Source organism: Dipteris shenzhenensis, chromosome 15 (assembly GCF_047967505.1).
Source record: "Dipteris shenzhenensis isolate YYH24624 ecotype China chromosome 15, Dip_SZ_1.0, whole genome shotgun sequence".
NCBI lineage: Eukaryota > Viridiplantae > Streptophyta > Polypodiopsida > Gleicheniales > Dipteridaceae > Dipteris > Dipteris shenzhenensis.
Window position 1 is genome coordinate 33,018,134 of NC_141610.1, and position 10,563 is coordinate 33,028,696.

Genomic DNA, 10,563 nt, shown 5'->3' on the forward strand with positions numbered 1-10,563 from the left:
TCAACTTTTAATGTTACTAAGTAGATGTTTATTACGTGCAAACTTATTGCCATTTCCTTTGGTGTGTCAAGCAGGTGTACCTTGGACGAAGAGAACATGAGACCACCTCTGTTGTGTGCTTTGTTCTTGTGGGTAGCCCTCGTCATGAATTAGTCTCTATAGAAATAAATGTAAGTTCTAGCAGGAAGAAGTGTTACTCAATGGCTTGCACACGTGTTGGATGTGAACATTGGTGGGTATGTTGCCTAGAGAGGATGAGATTTTTCTTTCAACAAAAAAAATTGACAGGGAAGAGGTCTTCCTCGAAGACCTAGTCGAGTGCTCATTTCGAAAAGGCAAGATAGATCGTCCCAAAGTTACTATGGATTGACGGTAGCCACTAAGAAACAAAAATATATTACATAGTTTTGCGCAAGTAGTTAGAAGTAGGCTTGGAATAAAAGAAAAACACCAGCCTCTCACACCGAATATTGGCTTAAGTGGCAAGGAAGAGTCACTCCATTGCATATGATCACGAAATTGACCCTAAACTAGCCTCTATGGGTTGAAAGCTTATGAGGTCAGTAGGGATGCTATAGTGGCTAGTTCTCGGTTTGCATGATAGAGTTAATCAATGTTAACCTCCGGGGTGTCTAGCATGAGGTTAAAAGTATCTTGTTCATGTTTCTTTTACTTAATAAATGTAAGGTGTTCTAGTCATACGAACATTCGAAATAGAAGATGTAGGTCTTACCTATAGAAGCATTTCTTGGCTTGGCTAGTACTATGTTAACATCTAGCGGGAGAATTTAAAGGATGAGTGGAGTCTCTCTGTAACTTAGCTCAACTTTGTCCTAGCCTAATGTGTCAGCTTGCACAACGGCAATGAGTAAAGCTCTCATTGTTGGGCTAAGCTCTCATCATTGGCCCCGTCCTTTCTCCTCTCTCTCTCTCATAAATGAAGTTCGGTATTATTGATCACTTCACATGTCCGTATTGCTTTGACGACAATGTTATGAGGTGCATGGGGTACATTGATTTTTTGTTGTGGTATGATGTTATGTGTATTGCTATTGGTTTCCATTGCAAGCTTGACAATTGTGTTGTGTTGGTAAAGCGGGAGCGCATATTCATATTCTAGGGTAATTTTTGCCTTAGAACCATCTACAACTAAGAGTTTGATATTGTGACATGAAGTTGGAAGTAATAAACTTCACGCACCTCTTCACTTTCTGCTGCTTTTGAACTGAGTGATAGAAATATTCATCACTGGAAAATGGACATTAAAAAGAAGCTTTTATACCAAGAGACCATCCCATACTATCCTTTCTTATATAAGAATGAAGATGGTAACATCCCAAGTGATGTTGTACTCAAGCATAGGAAGAAGGAAAGGATCAGTGCGGAGGTCATAATCTCAGCAAACCGGTTTGCGTCGAAAAGAAGAGCGATACGTTATTGAAAGAAGATCTTGCGGCTCAACACGACATAAACTGAATATATCGAGGAGTTTGAAGGGGTTGATTGGGTCGGATGGGTAGGTTCCGAGGAAATATTACACCTCTTTCATAGACACCTTTACACTTAGCTCAAAATACTCTTTAAATTGTCATAAGACACAGAGATCCATAACTTTCAGCAGAGACATGATATAAAAATATTCAAACACATATGCAGAGGTGCTTTAAAATGGGCTTCGCTCTGATATAAGTTTCATAAGAAACAGAGAAGCAGTCGGAAAGATATGGGTAGTTTACTAGACGGGGGTAAACACTGTTTGAAAAAGAAACAGTCACACAAAGTCGTAGATTTTTTGTCTGAAATCTAATACAATAACTGAATTCATAAGAAACAGAGAAGCGGTCGGAAAGATATGGACAGTTTATTGAACGAAGGTAAAAACTGTCTGAAAAAGAAACAGTCACACAGAGAGTCATAGATTTTTGGTATGAAATCTAACACAATAACTGAAGACATAGGATGATGCTCTTAAAAGAGAGCTTCGCGGTGATATATGTTTCGTCCAAATCAGACGATGGAGCAAAAAGTAATGAGCAAAATACTGATAGGGGGTCAAATTGTCATGAAAAACACCTACTCCTACTGGTGTGGACTTCGGAGAATACTACCTTCATGCTTAGACTTCATCAACAATCCAAGTCCCACAGAGGTCGCCTATGAGGGAAGGAAGAGCTTCCTTTGTGGCTTGGGAAATATATAAACCATGTATGCGTAATGAGCGACCGAATAGACAACACTTTTGAGCACTTTGAAAGAGAAAACAATGGAAAAACGAAAGAGACACTCAAGAGAGAGCAGTGACCTTCATTACCAATAGAGTGAGACTCCACTCCAATGCAACTCAAAATACTACAAACACAAGGAAGAAGAAGAGGTTTCATACGTACAAGAGGGAGCAGAAGCTCCAAGACTACTCATAAAGAGAGAATGAACTAGAGAGAGATGAACTCAAGAGTCTACATAAGAGAATATCTACAAGAGGGAGAGAAGGCTCATGGAAGAGGCTTGAGGAGACTAGAGCTACAGCAACATGAGGCCTAATGGTGGAAGAGATGATGAACAAGGGAGATGAGGGCTCTTTTTATAGAGATTTTGTCACCCTCCGTCACCCATTTACAATTGTTGCCTATAAATTCGTTTCCCCATTAATCACATAAGCTCGTATGTCACCATCCATGTCCTTTTTGGCTACTCTTGCCATGTGTCCCATCAAAAGATGCTCAAGACTTTTAAAATATTGAGAAAGTCAAGAGTCTCTCCACATGGAGCCCATAGGGAACCTCTCTTTTCCATATGTCCACATCATTCTCATTCCACATAGGAATTCTAGAAGAAATCCTCTCGACTCCACACTCCTCCACATGCCTTCCACACGCTTGGCATGTGGCCTCTCTTATATTATTGGAACGCATGGACATGAGCCCACCTCTTTATATGACTCACTCTTCCTATTTTCTAAAAACCCCATAATATCCCATACACAAATAACTCTCACCCCATACTAAGGTATTTATCATTCATACACATGGTATTTATAATGATCCATTCCACTTATCCTCTCAATCCCATACAATATCTTAGAAAATAGAAATAAGTGAGAGCCACTAGGCTATCACTTGATACTCAAACTCTTATCAAACATAGAGAAAAATAATATCAATGCCAAATAAAAAATTTTGGCGTCACAGTATGCTCACATGACTTATATTGAAAATTCTCTTTGTTGGATATTGTACTCATACTCAAGGTTTGCTAATGGAGCTCCCTAAATCCATGACAGCTAGTTCTTGCTACACGAGTAGGATCGTGGAAGCTCTCACTTTAGGTTGAACTATGTCATCTTCTCCCCTATTGAGTTCTCTACTACTATGTTGGCCATGTGCTCATGTACAAATAGAATATATGACCTTGAAAGGTGGTCATGGACCTTTCGTGAATGTGTTTTTTGTATGCAATCAAAACTTGATGTGTCACATGGAATTGGATATTTCTTTTCAAGCAAGTTTAAGGTGACATAGATTGGAGACTCTCTATCCCTTGCTTGTATCCTCACTACTCATCATACAAATTTTAAGAGTTCTTCTTTGCTTTTATTGGTAGTAGGCTTGTTCCTTTGTAAAATTTTCTGCCATGTTTGTCATCTCAAGTTCTTTTTCGGAACTTTGTCATAATTTGACTAGCCATTTGTCTCTTTTTTTTTAAATGAAAGGGAGATGATAAAATGTGCATGTGATACAATATGATTACAATTGCAATGGTGCCCTTGAGGCTCAAACTACTCAACTCCTTACTCCTCTATGTCCATCCACATGCACCTACTCATTGTCATCCAGCCATCGTTAGGGTAAACTTTGATTACTACTTGGATATCTAATGACTCCTCATGTTGGTGTGTTCCTCGTGTTGCTTCCTTGTGTCCTAGCTCGACAGCTCCCTCATGTCTTGTAAGATGCTCAAATTTTTGATACGTAAGCCCGTTCAACATTTATGGTTTAACTTATATTCTTTTAACAAAAGCACACCTTGACTTCTAAACTCAAGTTGGTGCTCAAAATGCCACACAAAGCATGTTGTTTTACTATCCTCTTTAGAACACCTTGTATTGTCTTTTCATAGCTTGGTCGTTGTAGTTTAGGAATTATGGCTCCTTCCTCCAAGGTATTTCTTTTTGCTAGGTCTTTGGTTGGGATTCACTCCCCGTTTCACCTATTAAGTTGTTCCACTTCTTGGTATTTTGAAAAAGAGAGTTTTGAACCCGTTTCACCAGGTTTATGCCCTCCTTTGGAAGACAGGAAATATGTTTTAGTTGTATTAAATTTGGTTCCATCGAGGGATCTTTTCTTGAGCATCAAGGTGCTTGTTCATAGTGCCACACCATGTTTAGCTTGCAAAGGTGGAGATTGTTGCAAACGAGACTAGTTACGCATGTTAAAGATTTGTTGAGTGATTAAATGATGGTAAGACTCATACACTACAATTGAGCAACTTTTTAATATTCCCATTCAAGAAATTGTCATTCCTAGATTGCAACTTTATTGGAAGTGCATTGTTGTAATATATCAGCAATGTGTGTGTGGAAGGGCCTTATCTAGGTCTTGATTTTACAACAATGCATATGCTCAATTATTCCCCAACTCACATCATGCCATCTTCAATATACGATATATAATAAAGTGGATGTAGCTTGCAAGGCAGAGTACCACTATGCATGGATGATAGGAAGTTTTGTTTCTTTAATGTGACAATGAGCATTTTCTATGATGCCTTTTCTAATAGCCAATTAAACATCGCTCTTATACATTTGAACAATCTTTTTGTTATGTCCTTGCAATCCATTTGTGTGCATTCAATTCCTACTCTCATGTAACAGAATTTATGTATATGCTTTTGGAGGATGTTTGATCTTGATCAATGGTTGGGAGTGCTCCCAGATAAATTAGGTGCAATAGGGACGGGAGTCCTTAAGTAGGGCTAGTTGTGCTCACACTATGAAAACAGATAGGTTGGAATTATAGAAGAACCTTTACGTCACCTTGCAGGGCCATTATAGAGTTGATAGACATTGTTGTCTTAAAGGCCCATAAGACTCCCATAAAAGAAACAGAGTGGAAACAAACCATGTCTAAAATTGGTGGTATCAACAAATATCGACAGTGACACTTTTGTGGATTGACTCAAAAGTACACATCAACATTTCATCTAAAAAATAATATATTTACAAACACGTGTGATTTTGTACATTAATATCGACATTTTAGTGTTGTCCATCTATCAAGGGAGTGTTTGATGTATTGCATGTATCAAATACACTTTTGTTAACTATGTAATGAATTGGTGAACAAATGTTGAATGTGAGGGAGTGTGTGTCCATGTGTTGTACATGCCAATACCCCATCGTTTCATCATATGGAAATTTGTACACCATATGAAAATGCTTAAAAATTCGTGAAACAATTTTTTATCATATTGTTCTTTCATGGACACTATTAAAATATATAGATTGAATTCCTTCTTTGTATAAGGTCACCTCTCTAACTTCTAATGAGACTTGGCAACAAGTTAGACCTTTCCTTCTCAGTAGTCCATGCATGTGTGTGTTTACACATGCAAGCTTGCACATTCATACGTGTGTGTGTGTGTGTGTGTGTGTGAGGCTATGTGTGCGTGCATGCATACACGCACACACACACTTGCTTAAGAAAGTTATTTACAATGCCGTAGTATTTCTTGAGTGGAAAACAGTTGTCGATGTCGAGAGTGGCATATCTAGGCTAAATTTAGGGTTACTATAGACCTAGGAGAATCTTAGGTTTCACAGGTACCATGACTAGTGGCACAACAAGAATTCAGGCCCCATCTACACGGAGGTTTTTCTAATGCAAAGGAGAAGTTGTGACACGATAGAGATCATCGATGCTAATGCTACCACAAGAAGGACCATGGCAAGTAGCACTACCATCCTTTGATCCACCAAATAAGTGCAACAGTCATAGTTTTCCTTTGTGGTAGCATTAGTAACGATGACGTCTCTACCAACTGGATATGAGGAATCATAGCATCTGCTGTCATGCCAATAAGCATTGCTAAGGCTTGAGCATCCCTCTCCTCCCATGCACTGAGTTCATCCACATCTGCTTCAACTAAAACTTCACCTCTTTTGTCCACAATGTCCTCCGGCTTCTCCTCGGTCCCAATCACTATCTTCCACAACTTCCGTGCCAACAGATGGCTTCGGATCTTGACTTTCCAGATTGGATAGTTTGTCCCATCGAGCTTTCCAGTTTCACCAAAATTGGGAATAAATGAAGAAGGAAGATGACTGGATAAGGAGGAAGGGCGAGCAATGGGTGTAGAGGCTTCTGAACGCTGATCCATCTTGGTGAATAGCAAACTGAAAAAAAACTGAAGCAAAAAAGATGTACTAACCTCCCGTGCTAGCCCGAGCTGAAAACAGAATCGCCTTTCTGCCAAGGGACTCCTTCCTTCAGAGAGTGCTTTGATGAAGAAGAGTTGAGAGCCTATGGCTCTGATACCATGTTAGAGAATAGGAGGGAATGAATCACTCAAACCTCCACCCAAGATCTTTCCAACTCTTACACACACTCAACTCAGATAGATGATCACAGATGCAATAAACACTCACTCAGAAATAACTTGGACGGAGAGAGAGAGAGAGAGTATATGCATCCAACAGATGGTGGGCAGAAAAAATAGCTCACAGGGAGCAATACAAAATACAACAAAGTGCTGGAGAATACTGAAGGACTCTCTCTCTCACAAACTGCTCCAGAACTGAGTGCACAACACAGCCTTGGAAGGAGGCTTTCAGTCTTGCACTAGATGCTGGAAACAATGAAGGAGTGGGCCTTTTACAAGCACTGCCCAGGCCCCTTGGGTTGATTGACTAGTAGGGTTAGTACCCTATCTGGTGGCCGACCAGATGGCCCTAGAAAATCGACCAGGGTTAGCCCTGGTCAGTGGCCCTGGTTGGGCCGAGTTGGCCTGCCACAGGCCCCTATTGAAGGGTGCCCTATGCAGCCACTCTATGCAGCTGCAGAAGCCTCCAAGTGAGGCCTTATATTCCTGCTGTTGCAGGCAGCAACCAGCCCGTGTGCTGGTTGCCTATGATGCCAGCCTGAGTCTCTCTCTTTCCCCAGCCCTCCTACCTCTCACTGCCCCTTGTCCCCTCAAATCGAGGGCTCACAGGTGGGTACAATGAGTTTCTAACACATGGTTCCTATTATAAGCAATCTTGCTCTAAATTTGGTGCAAGAAACTGGCCAAATTTCCTTTAAAATGACCTTTTGCACAATTTAGTAAAATTTCATGCATCAAAATGTGAATTTAATAAAAAGTTAGCCAGTTTGTTGCATCAGATCTAGAGGAAAGTTTACCTAATCAGGACCATGTCAATATGTTGGCTATTTTGAATTCTACTATTAATTACTATAAGAAAATATTGATTTCTCTTTTATTTTCATGTGTAGCAATAATATGTGTATGTATGGATTATGGAATCTTTATAGTCCATATGTTTACTGTGGATAAATCTTTGAAACTCTACTTTGGAAATCCATAACAAGTCCAGCAATGCTATGACAAATGTCTTCCTTTCTAGATTAAGCTATGTTGCTACCTTAAGCTTGTTAAATGGTGGAAGTTATTAGCGTTGCTAGTTGAGGTTTTGTGGAAAGGTTTTTTTAGTTAAATCCTATTTTTTTTGTGAAGGATTCAATTACATCAACTCTTTATAAATACCTCTTCTTTATAATCATATCATGTTCAGTGGTGTACATATATTCTTGGACCTTCTTGAGGCATTCTAATCTAATCAAAAGACACACACACACACACGCGCGCGCGCACACACACACACACACACACACACACACACACATTTGAATTTGAGAGGAAATTCCCCAAAGAGTCCCATGCATTGGCAAATTTATATTTCAATATCATAATGATATATTTAAAGAAGATGCAACTACAAACCTTAAGAACTTGTTAATTTTTAAAGAAGAAAGTTCCACACACAATTTTGAAGACACAAAACTATTTTTGATTAGTATGTTAGATTATACTAAAGATCAACAAGGAACATGGACAAGCATGAGACAATGCAGGAAGATGGAACCAGTGCCAATAGAACGTGCATGACATGAACTTGCAATATAGAAGGACTATAATGAATTGCAAACATGCTAAATAGATGGAGAACTAGACAATCCCTTCACTAAATAGATTGAAGGAATTGTCTAGTTCTTGATCCCTTCACTCTATTTAGATCTAATACCATTGACAAATCAACATCCAATGCATTGACATGAAGAAGTAGATAATCCATTCAATCTAAATAAATCTAAAACCATTGACAATCAATATTCAACATATTTTGGACAACACCATACAAATAAAGTTAGAGACATTGACAAAATTCACACAAATTGGGACTTATGCAAAAAATCCACAAACATTAAGCAACAACAATCAGAAAAATAGACACAAACGAGGACATCAAGTTGTAATATAGAAGGGCTATAATGAATTGCAAACATACAAAAGAGATGGAGAGGTAGACAAGCCCCTCAATCTAAATCTAATACCATTGACAATTCAATATAAAATGCATGGAGATGGAGGACTAGAAAATCTAATTAAATCTAATACAATTGACAACACATTTTGGGCAATGCCATGCAAATAAAGTTAGAGACACTGACAAAATTTATACTTATCAAGCCAATTGGGACTTGTGCAAACATTGGACAAAATCTCACAAACATTAAAAATAGATGAAAATGCAATATGCAAAGGTATATACAAAGACAATGCAACCAATGTCAAATACACAGAGTTTAAAGATTTTAGAGTTGAGATTCCAACCCATGATTTTGTAGTACATGTTTTTCCATAGCAATATTTATGGATCATCAACCGATGACATCTTATCCAATTGAGATAGATAGTCATCAAAGTCTTAACATAACAATCACTTTTTAGATGCAATAGATATCAACAATCTATATGTGAAGGATGAAACTTAATTTATATAAAATTTGATCTCGAAGGATGAGGATAATGATCATCTAACAACAATAACAACCACACAAGGTTGAATAAACATCCCCATTGATTCAATAGGGGAAAAATTGAAGTACATTTTAAATAGATCTCATTTTATGATCATGATGTTGATGTTGAGGAAGCTATCAAGGATAGCAATCTAAGATCTAATATCCTGATAATGTAGAATATACATCATAGGGGCAATAAGCTCTAACCTTAAAATAGGGTTTTATACAAAGGTTTGTTATCATGTTTGGAATATAACAAGGTAGATGGATATTGTGGGTAATGCCATGTGTCTCTTATCTTACCTCCTTCATGTGCATTCATGGGTACTCTCTCCCCTCACACTCACAATTGTCATTTTAAAGAGAACACTGCTAGGAAAGTAGGGGGAAACTAACATAGAGGGAAAATGATTTTTATGGAAAAAACTAATTTTCCATGTAAAATACTATATTGCTTGGTGAAAATGTGGTTTTTATGTAATGTTCAATCCTCAAAAATCAAATGCTTCACAACAAGGAAGAAATAGAAGCGAGCATTAACCCAATAATGAATGTGGAGGCTTCTCTAAGCTACCTGGGCTAATATTTACAACTTTAAATTTGATAAATTAATTTTTAACAACTCTGGGGCCCTTTAAGGTTAGCTGAAAAAAACCTTCTACATGAAGTTTAAGTAAGCTTACACCCCGTGAAGCCATGGAAATAGTAGAATGGGCAAATAATTGCATCTCTATAGTGGGGAAAGTTTCACCCAATGGCCTACACATTCCCATAGCTATTTGCTCCCAAAGAAATTGCCCAAATACTGACACTTCCATAACATAGCTAAAAGATTTGGCCAATTACCTACACTTCCATAACTATGTTCCTCTCTTATTGTTAATCCTGTTTACAAAGGGAAAAGAAAGGTGACCACACTGTCATACTTTGTGGAAACAAGATGGGAATCCCTGCCTTTTGAAAAGTTACTGTAGGTGTAAGTATATAGTAGCTGGATAAATGTTTCCAATAACTTATAAAAGGGAAACAAAAGGTACAAATTGGAAGGAAGGGGAAAGAGGAAAAAGCAAGTGGAGGTGAATGAATATGGGGAAAGGTGACGAGTGAAAGAGAGGGCGGATGGGCCATTAAATATGAGTGGGGCCATGGCAATTTTGGCAAGAGACCCTCATTTAATAAGGTGGTGTCATACAAGCTACATGACAAAATAATTCACTACCCCTCCATGTAAGGGTAAAAACTTAACAAAGAGACGAAAAGCCAAACTTAAAAGTCATCACAATAACTTAAATTACTACTAATCCTAACACTAAGCACCTGTTAACATGGTCAACCTGACCAAAGGTAGTAATGAGACAAAGAGAGCTGCCATCCCTAGAGAGAAATACCTAGCAAAAGACGGAAGCATTTAGGACCTTCACAAGAGGACAAATGACACATTAGAATGCATGAATAACACATAAGAAAGCCCTAACAACACATTACA